Source organism: Lycium barbarum, chromosome 2 (genome assembly GCF_019175385.1).
Source record: "Lycium barbarum isolate Lr01 chromosome 2, ASM1917538v2, whole genome shotgun sequence".
NCBI lineage: Eukaryota > Viridiplantae > Streptophyta > Magnoliopsida > Solanales > Solanaceae > Lycium > Lycium barbarum.
In genome coordinates, this window is record NC_083338.1 from 56,374,026 (window position 1) to 56,387,683 (window position 13,658).

Here is a 13,658-nt window from a genome sequence, read left to right on the forward strand (position 1 = left end):
TACCAATACATAGATTTAAGGTTATGGTACATCTTTGTCACTCCTGGATGGACAGAGTATCGAGAATAATGGGCTTCCTCCAAGATCTGTCGACGTAGCCCTGCAACATCAGGAACACCTAATCTTCCTCGATACCTGAGGAATCCATCCACAGGAACGTGAAATTGTGACTTCTCCTTCTGGGAAAGAACATCTCTATAATGAACTAGCATAGGTTCTTCGTATTGGTGCTTCTTTACTTCATCCATTAAGGATGAAACAGCCAAGTCCTGAACAGTGACTCTCGCACTACCCGAGTCCGTCAAGCGAACTCCTAGGTTGGCTAGCCGTTGAAGTTCCCGAGCTAGGTCCCTCTTCTTTGGTTGAACATTACTCAAACTACACATGGATTTGCAGCTAAAAGCATCAGCTACCATATTTGCTTTTCCCGGATGATATAAAATGCTCACATCATAATCTTTCAACAACTCCAACCATCGCCATTGCCGCAAATTTCATTCCTTCTGTCTAAAAATATATTTGAGGCTCTTACGATCTGTATAAATATCCACATGAACACCGTATAAATAATGTCTCCATATATTTAACGCATGAATAACTGCAGCCAACTCTAGGTCGTGGGTCGGATAATTCTTCTCATGTTTCCATAACTTCCTTGAGGCATAAGCTATTACTTTGCTATGCTGCATCAACACACAACCTAGTCCAATACCTGAAGCATCACAATAAATAACGTAACCCTCCGATCCTTCAGGAAGTGTCAAGACTAAGGCCAAAGTCAACCTATTCTTCAGCTCCTAGAAGCTACGCTCACATGCGTCTGTCCACTGGAATTTAGCCGATTTCTGGGTCAACTTCGTCAGTGGTACAGTGATAGAAGAAAACCCTTCTACAAATCTTCTATAGTAATCGACCAACCCTAGGAAACTATGAACCTCTGTAGGCGTTGTAGGCCTTGGCCAATCCTTGACAGTTTCAATCTTCTGGGTGTCTACTCGAATACCATTAGTTTAAATAATATGCCCTAGAAAAGTTACAAAATTCAGCCAAAATTCAAATTTTAAAAATTTGGCATATAACTCCCGAGCTCGAAGAATTCCAAGAATGGTACAAAGATGATCTGCATGTTCTGCCTCTGATCAAGAGTACACCAGAATATCATCGATGAACATAATTACAAAGAGATCCAAGAAAGGCCTGAATACATCATTGATCAAATTCATAAAGACCGCTGGAGCGTTAGTCAACCCAAATGACATCACCCAAAACTCATAATGGCCATATCTTATTCGGAAGGCTGTTTTTGGGATGTCCCGTTCCTTAAACCTCACTTGGTGGTATCCTAATCTCAGGTCTATTTTCGAGAATTACTTGGCGCCCTACAACTTATCGAACAAATTATCAATCCTTGGGAGTGAGTATTTATTCTTTATCGTTACCTTTTTGAGTTGTCTATAGTCAATACACATACATAGGGAACCATCATTCTTCCTTACAAAAAATATAGGCGCTCCCCATAGGGATGAATTGGGTCTAATAAAGCCTTTTACAAGTATATCCTTCAGTTGCGCCTTTAACTCCTTCAATTCTGCAGGGACCATTCGATAAGGGGGAATAGATATGGGTTTAGTATCCAACAACACGTCGATGGTAAACTCAATCTCTCATTCTGGTAGAAGTCCTGGAAACTCGTTAGAAAACACGTCCGGGAAATCATTCACTACTAGAACAACTTGAATAGTTAGCGATTTGGCTTCTGTATCTTAAACCCGGACCAAATGATAAATATAGCCTTTGGCAATCATCTTTTTCGCTTTGAGGTAGGAAATAAACCTACCTCTCAGAGACGTTATATTGCCTTCCTATTCCAACACTGGTTCCCCTGGAAACTGAAATCGAACCACCTTTGTTCTACAATCAACGTTAGCGTAACAGGAGGCTAGCCAATCCATACCCATAATTACATAAAAATCTAAAATCTCCAGTTCATGTAGGTCAACGGTAGTATGACGATCGTAAACTACAATCAAACAATTCCTATATACTTGCTTGGCTACCACTGGGTCCCCTATAGGTGTAGATACTTCAAAAGGTGTGATTGGTTCCGGTTTCATCCCAATAGGATTTGCGACATAAGGAGTAATATATGACAGAGTAGAACCTGGATCAATCAATGTATACACATCGTAGGAGAATACCAATAATATACCTGTAATGATGTCGGGAGAAGACTCAAGATCCTGTCGACTTCCAGTGCATATATACGATTCTGAGGGCCGCTCGAATTGGATGCCCCTCCTCTGCCTCTACCGCGACCTGATGGTTCTTGTGAACTTTGCCCCAAAGGGCGCACGGATGAATAAGAACCCGCCATTGATCCTGCAGGCTGGCTCCTACCACTTCCAACTATCAATGGACAATTATGCATCATGTGTCTTGGCTGACCATTGGCGTAACAGACATCTGAACCCAGGCAGCACTGTCCTGAATGTAATTTACCACACTGAGCGCACCGTGGTACAGCTGGTCTCACCCGGCCAGGATCGCCTCTGTACTGGGACCCTGAAACTCTATATCTCTGACCTGGTCCTAAACAAATAGGATAGTCAAATCTTTTGCCCGCAAATCGAGGGGGTGCGCTGGCCACTGATTGGACTGAATACCTGGATTTTGTTATTTCTGCCCTCCACTATACTCACTGCTAGCACCAAAAGATCTGGCCCTTTTACTGCGCCTTCTATCAGAATAACGTTCACCTCTCTGTGGCTACTGCTGCTCCGCCAGGTTCTGGGCATGGGCCTTAATGCGAGCAATATCCATCCCATCTTGAAGTGAGGCCGTTAGACATTCCTTGATCAAATGTGGCCCGAACCCACTCAAGAAACCGATGCACACGATCTCCCATGTCGGCTACCATGGCTGGTGCATACCTAGCCAAGGAATTAAAGCGAAGACTGTATTCCCGGGCACTTATATTTCCTTTCTTGAGATTTAAGAACTTATCGGCTTGGGCCCGTTGAACCTCCGGTGGTAGGTAATATTGCAGAAAAGTGTTTGTGAACTCTTGCCAAACTGGGGGAGGTGCGTTTGCTCCTCGCGAAGATATCCAAGCATTATACCAATGGACAGCCACATCCCGCAATATATACGAAGCTAATTCTACTGACTCAGTATCAGAAGCATGTATTATCCGTAGCGTCCCCAATATCTCATCTATGAAACCCTGCGGGTCTTCATCTGGCTTCGACCCATAAAATTCTGGAGGATTCAGGCTGATAAAATCACTGGCTCTTGTACTCACCTCTCTATCATCTTGTCCTGCGCCTTGCTGCTGAGCCTGAGCGGCAACCAACTGGGTCAGCAAATGAATAGCCTCTATCATCTGCTGGCCCGAAGTATCTGGCGGTGGAACTGAGGGTACTGGAGCTGGAACTGAAGCTCTTTCCCGCTCATCTGACAAGGGTGGAGTATTAGAGGTCCGAGAGGAAACATCATTATGAGACTCACCCTCTTCTACTTCTTCCGGTGGCTCCCGTTCAATTTTTCTTTTAGCCACCGTCTTGCCCTTCTGGGCTGCCATAGCTTTCCTTTTCACAGGCATTACTGAAATCATAACACACGATTAGAAAAAAGGGGAGAACCTCATAACATGGCTCTATCGCACGATATAAGATGAGAAAAAAGGTCAATTTTTCCTATATGCCCCGCAGCCTCCTGTTTATAAGTATGGCGCGCTTCACACCCATAACCAGGACACTACCGGACACGGCTCGTAGACATACACTAACACGAACTGCTCTGATACCACTTTTTTCACGACCCAACTAGAGGGTCATGACGGGTACTCAGTACTAGCCTACCTAGCACCTCTGATCTGACATTTCAGTTTCATTACTAAGTGGGCCACATGGAGAACTGGCGGATATCATGCGTAGAACGGTCGTCAACAACATTACCCATAAACATATGACATATGCCAACAAGACTTATAAAAATATTATACAACGCTGAGAGCTGGGTAAGTTAAAGAACATCTAATTACATACGTCTGTCTACGAGCCTCTAAATAGATAACATAAACCCATAAGATAGGGCAGGAATCTGCCATGCCCAAATGTATGTATACAAAAGAGTAGAACCAACAACTGCAGCTTCGAAACAACTGGAGCTCTCCCAAGATGTCGCTAACGGAGCTCCTAAGGATCAGATGCATCAACCTGCTTACCTGCGGGAATGAATGCACCGTCCACGAGAAAGGACGTTAGTACGAAAAATGTACTGAGTATGTAAGGCATAAATAATAACATGATAAGAAATATAGAGCATAACGTGAGATAAGAAAATAACATGTACATATAATTGCCTCTTAAGGTAGATACCATGCATGCTTAACTTTAAAGGAAACATTTCTCATATACATATGTGTAGCATAATCATTAGCCCGTGTCCGGGCCTCCCGCGTCTGAGCCTCCAGCGTCCGGGGTAACCATCTCACGCCGCCCACTAGTGGTGTCTGCCCGTGCCATTTAGACACGGTGTTATCATAATTATTTGAAGTTGCCCACTATGCCTAGCGTAGTGGTGTCTGCTCGTGTCGTTAGACACCGTGTAATCATACATAACATAAGCATGCGTAAGAGCCCAATCAAAAGCTACGACTCTATCGGAGTGATGTAAGGTCGGTAACCTCCGATTACATTATGGAATAATCATCATCGTCATTTCTCACCTCAGAGGAACGAATAACATGAGATGAGATCATCATCAATGAATAAAATTGAGAAAATCAAGAAATAGCTCAACATTCTCATGTTCACATTGAAATCATAAGCTTGGGACTTTTAAAACATGAAATCATCATCATCATCATAATCATCATAGAAACATTCCCGTCTTTAACCTTATAATAAGCTTTAAGAGTCATGAACGCCTAACTTTTGGAAACAAGGAGGTTATGGAAATATATATATATATATATATATATATATATATATATATATATATATATATATATATATATATATGGAATCACAACATAGGATCATGCCTTCAGAAAGAAAGGGACTAGCCTTAACATACCTGTTCGGTCTCCTACTATCCACGTTTATCCGCCCAAGCTTGTAAGTCAACATTCAAGTGGATTCATACTATCGTTAGACTCGTCGTCGCATACTTGTGTTAAATGTTCTAATTAAACTATTTTATATCCTGCCAAAAATCGGGCAGCGTCTCCTCTGTTTATATGCCTAGCCCTAAATCATAATCCAGCAACCAACAATACAATAACAATACCAACATCAACAACATCATTATCCACACCAATATGTACCATAAAATATCCCACATGACGTTTTCCCAATTTCTCAACCAACCATAGCAACATCCATAATACCAAAATCAAAGAATTATATTCAATTTAATCTCAAATTAATCCAAAATTCTCTTTCAAACTCACCTTATGGCCATCAACTTCAATTCAACTCTTTATGATTTTTCTCCTATGATTCTTTCCTCTCTAAGAATTTCTAAACCTTTATATCATCTCAATCATGTAAATACTAATAGGAAAAAAATACCTTATAGTAGAAGAACTTCACTCTATTCACTCCTTTCCAAGATCAAGTTCATCACCACCTTGAAGAGAAATAAGAACAATTATCTTCCATAAATTTTCCTTGAGGTTTTGATGTTGGTATTCCCTCTTAATAATATGGAAAGGTTATGGAAGATTATGGAAGGATTATGGAAAATTATGAAGAGTTATGGAATGTTATGGAAGATGATGGAAAATTATAGAACTAGCAAGAAGTGTGGAGGATGTGAAAATGGTGAGAAATGATGAAAATTAATGGGTTAGAGGGGTATTTATAGGTGTGTGTTGGGTCGGGGTACTGTAGCACCCAATTACTTTAGCAGCGTTTTTCTGTTCTGCTCCATCCGCCTAACTTGTAACGTCCATAATTCAATACTCCGATGTCGTATCGACGAGCGGTCAGTTGCGTTGGAAACTAGATTCGATGAACTTGATTTTAGGCTTTGAAACACCTTTAAAATCTTAATATACTAGGAGATATACCCCTCCAAAATTGACTAAAAATCTGCCCAAAATTCTGCCAACTTTTCTTTTCCAAATTTTCGACAAATTTATTTTCTTCGATTTTCGTGGTCTCGGAACCTTTAGGCACTTGATTAACACTTGTTAAGAGTTTTTATTAACCTTATATGGGTTCCACGACCTCTCCGAGCTTGCTTTAGTTTACCTACAACACAAACGATGTGAAGATTTTTTGAGGTGTAACATACACACCCTTGGAACATAGATTAACAAAATCCTCCATAGTAGATAATATAACAAGGACATGTCTATCTCGAAACAATCCAATCTGGCACCTTCCTTTCATCCCACATTGATCTGGAAGATTGTTCTAAGTTCTTCCAATGATGGCCATCCATATGAAAATTTACCAACGACTGCATGCTTCAAATCCTCCATGGATTCCATCTGATCCACCTCTTTTTGCGTCTAACGAAGCACAGGAACACTATTTCGATAAAATACTTTCTTTACAGGAATACTTGACGTAGGGTTTTGCATGGGGTTAGGGTTTGGTTGAAAGATTTTTCTAAAATCAAGTTTGGGAATGTTCGGGTCATTGCGGGCTATTTCATTGGTTGAAGTAGCTGTAGTAGAAGACTGGCCAGCTAACAGAGGTGGCTGACCAATGGCCACGGTGGCCATTTTACCGGCGGCGATGTTTTATGAGCTAGGGTTTGCATGGGAAAAAAAAGTTACTGACTCCCCTTTTCACTACTTAAAAAATATCACATGTTTGATATTAGATTAGATGCCTAGTCGTCTTATCATGATTGAGATATGGCTATCCCTCACTTGTGGGTATATTATCTTGGACAGATAAAAGAACTTGACTTGTTATTGATATTGAGAGATACGTCCATGTGTGGCACGATTGATTAATATGTTGTCATCATTCATTGATATTATACAATATACTCAATATCATCTTTCATGATACTCTGCTATGAATACTAAGTGACTCATTCATGTTTGCGAACCTATATCTCTCAGTTATTGGTTATTGACTTGTGAAGAGGAAGGAATTGATATTGATCTTAATATTTGATATGTGTCCATATGTGACACGGTTGTAATTGATATACTCTTGTTAGCATTGATATCATGCATGCATTGATATCATATATTTGGATCTAGTTGCGTACCGCAACACACGCATACACACACACACACACACATATACATACATATATGTTGCACGTTCTGCAACACTTACTTCGATCAGGTTGCACGTACCGTAACATTGACTTGGATCGGGTTGTGTGCAGCAGTAGGTACATGGACTTCGTGGGTCCCCCATGGGTCATGACTGTCAAGGCGTGAAGGTCCTCCGCCTGAAGCATGTGTGTATCATTGCATTGCATTCATATTTCATTCATTCATACATCTAATTCCTGGTTGTGGTTATCTATTACATTGTACAATGCTCGTGAACATTGACTTCCAGGTTGGTTACTGATTTGAGATTGTCGTGTTTCTGATTATTACATACTTGGGAATTGATGGACTCGACGAGTAGAGACTTTTCCGAGGCTAACACTTGGGATTACGAATTGCTATTGTTGGTTGTACAGTGTTTGTGGTTTTCCTAAGGAATCCTGGAAAATTGGCTGACTTGTGGTTAACTGCTTCACCATAGGCTATGATTTGGTTATTTGATCCTTATATAGTTGAGTTTTTATTCTTGGACTGTGTGGTGTTTATACTTGATTGTGAGCATGTTTGTTTTTCAGTCTCTTCCTTTATATATGTTAATTAATTGTTGTCGGCCTATGATGCCAACTCAGTACGTGTTATTTGTACTGATGCTACCTTGCTGCACTTTTTTTCGGGATGAAGAGTTTTGAGACAGGTTCTACTTCTGCTCCCGAGACTGATTTCGGAGGCCTGGCTTGCGAGTATCTAGGGTGAGCATCTGACAAGTCACTGCCTCGAGACTCCTCTATCCCTGTCCTAATTTTCTTCCTTTCAGACAGATATGTTTAGCATTCGAGACTTGTATTTTTTAGACATTACTTAGTTGCTCTTGTACGAGTCAGACCAGTTCCTTGGGGGTTGTATTTATATTCCGCACTTATGATTATTTATGATTCAGACTTCTACTTATTCTGTTCTGGTTACTTATTGTGGTTGAATTTAAGAATTAGGAAAAGGGTTTGCCTACCGAGGTGGGAAATGATAAGTGCCCGCACGAGTTAGTGAATTTGGGTCGTGAAAATCTCTTATCAGCTTTGTTAGAAACATTTGTTGAGGTGAAAAACACTTTCTAAGTATGTTGTTTTTGTTTTCAAGCTAAGGATAGCAACAGTATAGGATTGTCGTAGAGGGCATAGGGTAGGTCCTTTGGATTACAAGGGTAATCAATTCTAGCTCGGTATTTTAGTGAAGTTTAGTTGAAATCCTACAAGGATGTTGGCCGTGGTTTTTACATAAATTCGAGTCTGGATGGTTTTCCACGTACAAAAACTTTTGCGTAATATTTCGTTTTCTTTGCTGCTTTTTAAGTCTGAAAAACTAAGTGGGAACACACTTTTGGAACAGAATCTATGATTGTTCCGTAAAATCGAAAAACTTAGTAAAAGTTTAAGCTGGGCGAAAATTGTTGGAGACCCAATTCACCCCCCACCTCTGTAGCGTCCCTGAAAATTTCGATCTAAGTTTTAACACTTTAAGCGCGCTAACAAATATTGGAAATATTTGTTATTGTACCAACGACGACGAAGGATTAAGAAAAATATTTCGGACATGTTAATACTTATATAACATGGCGGGAATACATGGGTGGAGTATTAATATTCAATTATGTTATAAAGAGAGACATGGAATTTACCAACAAAAAAATAAGAGAGAAGGGAGCAGAGGGCAGAAACAAATATCCACAACTGAAAACTAATTTTAGCCCCTGCACATATGCTCTTTTAGTGGTGACTAAATGGACTCAAGTATTCTGGTCCATTTCCTTTGCAATTACCAAGTTTGGGCTCATAAATATCCCATGGTGTATTTCTCCAAATCAAAATAGAAATAGACATAACAGAGCAAAACATAGAGACTTTCTTGGTTCTTCAGGTGGCTCTCGGCCAAGACCAACTACCATGCTACCTAAGGTAAGTTTGGCATATACTTTGTGTTGATTAAAAGTAGTTAACACATATATTAAGATCATTCAACTTGGAAAATTGTTAGATTTCAAGAAATCCCTTCTAGAACACCAAAACTCCAAAAGAGGGATTTTCAAGATTCAAATATTTTGAGGCAATTCCAACTACTCGAACTAGTAATTTATGAGTATTTGAGAAGATTTATATCATTTATTTCAAGTTGTATTAATGAAAGGTCAGATTATGAAACCCTAGCTTATGACATGAATAGTTGTTTTTCTAAATTGAGAAGATAATGGATAGTGACCATGGGTCTTTATTGGTGAACTTCAATGACCCAAATGAACATAGTGACTCCATTGTTAGCATGATTTGAGGTGATTGAACATTATATCACCTAAATTGGACAAATTTGGTAAATTTGAGAATTAGGCTTAACTGTTAGACACTTGGTTGATTATTTTAGCATCATTTTGATACTTAGTTGACGAATATGAGTTCATTTATGTAGATTGAAATAGTTTGGGTCGTTTGACTCGTTCTTTGACATTTGGAGCTAACGATCAGTAATATAAAGTCTACATTGAGGTATGTCGAGCCCTTTTACTTGCTTGCTTTCAAATTTCTCAAATGGTAATATTTATAATAAGGCTGAGCTTGAAAGTTATAAACTTATTTAAAATATTTCTACATGATTTTTGGGGTGGTTTTAGTGTGAGACACTATATTATGTACTTAATTTCTTGTGACTTGTTGATTACAAAGTCGTATCATATTTTTTTATGGAACTGTTGAAATCACTCTCTTGATTTTGATCATATAAATGGAATCGTAAACTTGATGTTGCGAAAGAGATTCGGCCGAAGGCCATGACTTGATAAAATGAAAGTAAATAAGATTTCACAAAACTTTGATATTAATTTGCTCATCCGTTCAAGGGGATGACAGGACCCGTGGGTTCTTGTCACGACCCAATCGGAGGGCCATGACGAGCACCCAGAGCTAACATGGCCTGATAAAAATCACTACACATCAGTAATACCATTTCCACTGGGCTAAGGCACTTTTATATCAACATCAACAAACATGCCCATATACCTATATACAAGCCGACGAGGCTGACAAAATGATATACAAAATATGAACCGACAAGGCTAAAAGACATCTAACTGTACTCAACTGTCTAGGAGCCTCTAAAGAGAGTATGCAACATCATATAGATGGGACAGGGCCCTCACATGTCCATATATACACAATAGAATAGTAAAAACAGTTGCAACTCCGAATCAAGTGGAGCTCCTATAAGCAGTCTCTGAACAAGCAGCCTAAGGATCAAGTCTATCTCCTTGTCCACCTGCAGGCATGACGCAACATCCACAAACAAAAAGACGTCAGTACGGATAATGTACTGCGTATGTAAGGCATAATCAATAACATAATAGAAGCATGAACGATAACATAAGAAAGAAGAGTTATGGGATGATAGAGCAGTTTATACCTTTAGTGACGTTCATCATGTTCACTTACCCTTTTTCTAATGGGAACCTTCCATTATATACACTTATATATATAGAGTAGTATCATACCCGACCATAGAGGTTCGGTGTCTTACATACCTGACCATGACAAGGTTCGGTGTTATACATACCTGGCCCTACCAAGGCTCAGTGTTATCCGTACCCAACTGCAGTGGTGCGCACGCGATAGATATCATACCCGGCCATATAAGCTTAGTGTTCTTAATAGTCATACTTTGATATATATATATATATATATATATATATACACACACATAGGAGTACATACGTATCCTTAACATCATCATCATCATCATCACTTTCATTATATCCTTCCTTAGAGGATCAACTATCATAGGATGGGACCAATGGTATCGTGAGAATATCAAGAATCATGAGCTTTAGTGATTCTAGGAATGAAGTCATCTTGGAAGACATTATGGAATTCACGTGAAGGTACACAACAATGGGATCATGCCTTAAGAAAGAAGGGTTAGCCTTACATACCTTTTCGTCTCCTTAACTACTTAACGTTCATCTCCAAAGCTTGAGAGATCTACATTTAAAAAGGATTCATACCAAGGTTAAGTATTAAAGACACTCTTAAATTCAAACTAGAGTAATGTGTAAGCTAGAGAAAATTAGGCAGCATTTCTCCTATTCCATAGACTTCTACCATCTTACAGAACAACTTCCAAACAACAATGACATTAGTGATAATACCATAATCAAGAGGCTTCATTCACGTTAAGAATTATCCAATCCTCGAAACCCTTTTCTGAGATCATTTATAACAATAGCTACAACCTAACACCATATTTACTTGCATACAATACTTCCTCAACATTATTAGCATCACCCACAACAAGATTATACTCATATCATGTTAAGAATCGTAATTCAAATCAACTTATAGCTCACAATATTTTCAAGTTCATTCTCGCACTTTATTCTCACTTTTCTTCCTCCAACTACATGGCATAACAATCAAACAACCTTAACCATATGTAAAAGATGTAAAGTCTTACCTTAATCACTTAAGAACAAGTCTTGGATAAACTTACTCCACTAGAGTGAAGTCTCCAACATCAACACCATATGAAATCTTGAGTTCCACAAAACCTAGCAAGCTTCTTGGCACATGGGTCTCTTAATATTGGCCTCTTGATCCTTGATTTCACTTTAGATTTGTGTTAATATGTTTGGAGGAAGGTTCTAGGGCTTTTAAAAGTTTGGGGGAGATGAGAAATGAATAAAAAGAACAAGGGTCGTCCTTACATATAAAAAGAAAAAAACTGACCCGACCCGGATATACGGCTAATTATACGGGCCGTATAAATTATACGGGCCATATAAATTATACCATCCGTATAATTGGACCGTATTATCCCACCAGGGATCCACCCCATTCTGGAAATATTCTACGGACCATTATACGAGCCGTATAAATAGCCATACAACCCAATTTTCCAAAAGTATCCTCGTTGATTCGTTCAACCTCCAAACCTTATGGAACCTTATTGGCACTTATGTAACACTTTATTAACCATCTAAGAGGCCCTATAGCTCCTCCTCAGGACATTACTAAACACATTACAGCTCACTTGTCGCGAAACCTTCCCGAATATGTCTTACATTTCCACTTCCTTCGACGAACTTAGTTTCATCGATTCATATGACTCCAAAATCTTATGGTACGCGCCTTAAGTTATCAAGTACTCTCATTTATTTCGTAAGGACTTCATGATCATCTTAAGCTCGCGTTAGTCTACTCACAACGCAACAACTCGAATTCTCCGAGTTGTAACTGTTCTACACCCCGGTGTACCATTGCTCATCCGGTCGAGGGGATGACCGGGCTCGTGGGTTCTACACCCGGTGTATCATTTCTCATTCGGTCGAGAGGATGATTGGACCCGCGAGTTTTGTACCTTGGTGTACCACAACCTATCTGGCAGGGAGAGTACGTTAGGGCTCGCGGATGGCATCTCGAGTGTATACATCACATACGAACATGAGTCTTGAGATATGGACATTGAAATCATGGAATAATATGACACTTGAGAAGTTTTAGAAATATCCTAAACATGGTTTATGTGACTGTTCCTTCTTCTGTGCTTTGATAAATTAAATTTTGTACTTGGTTTTATCTCTCATGTATTCATAAATCATGTTCACGTCATACGTTTTGGTGAATTAAATTGTGTATGTAATCCATCTCTCATGTAGTTAATATTTTCTTATATATCTTTATAACTACTGCCCCATTATGGGTGGTGGCTATGACACATATTTGAGTATTCCAATACTCAGACATCATTTTTTTACATGGTGTTAGGTTGAGCAGGAGGTCAGGTGCAGGGTGGTCAACATGCGAGCTAGGATTCCTGCAACTTCATACTTTTGGTGAGCCCACCTTTGAGATCGTGGGATTCACATTGTTTTTTTTTTTTTTTTGTATAGTGCGAGCTAGTCTCGCAATTGTATTATTTCATTCGTAGTTTCATAGAGGCTTCATAGATAAACTTGTATTACTTTTGGGTTATAGGATCCCGTTCGGATTTGCAAATAACATTTTTATTTTATGGCTTGGTTAACGAGCTTGTTGATTAATATTGTTCACTTTGGATTACTCAGTTAATATTGATGTTAATTAATTGAATTGTGGTATATGGATACAAACTGGGTAGTCACTACACTAAATTGGTTCGCTCGATGCAAGTTGGCAGGCATCGAGTGTCGTGCCACGTCTCCTTTCATTTTGGGGCATGACAACCTCCCCCTCCCCCCCCCCCCCCCCCCCCCCCCGGAGTTAATTCTATCAATTGGTATTAAAGCTAGCAAAAGAATTTAGGAAATTAGTAAAACCTTGTTATTTTTTTGTAAAAAATTAAGGCAATTGTAGTCATTTTATCAAAATAACAACTTATCAGCATTGTTTTTACA

At 39.3% G+C, this 13,658-nt stretch overlaps 1 long non-coding RNA gene across 1 annotated transcript; it reads left to right on the top strand.

Moving 5' to 3' along the window:
• Positions 1–8,936: 8,936 nt before the first annotated feature.
• Positions 8,937–13,373, top strand: LOC132620335 (uncharacterized). Its single transcript, XR_009574786.1, has 3 exons — positions 8,937–9,201; positions 9,707–9,783; positions 13,051–13,373. It is a non-coding gene; the product is annotated as an uncharacterized LOC132620335 (long non-coding RNA).
• The last annotated feature ends 285 nt before the right edge of the window (positions 13,374–13,658 follow it).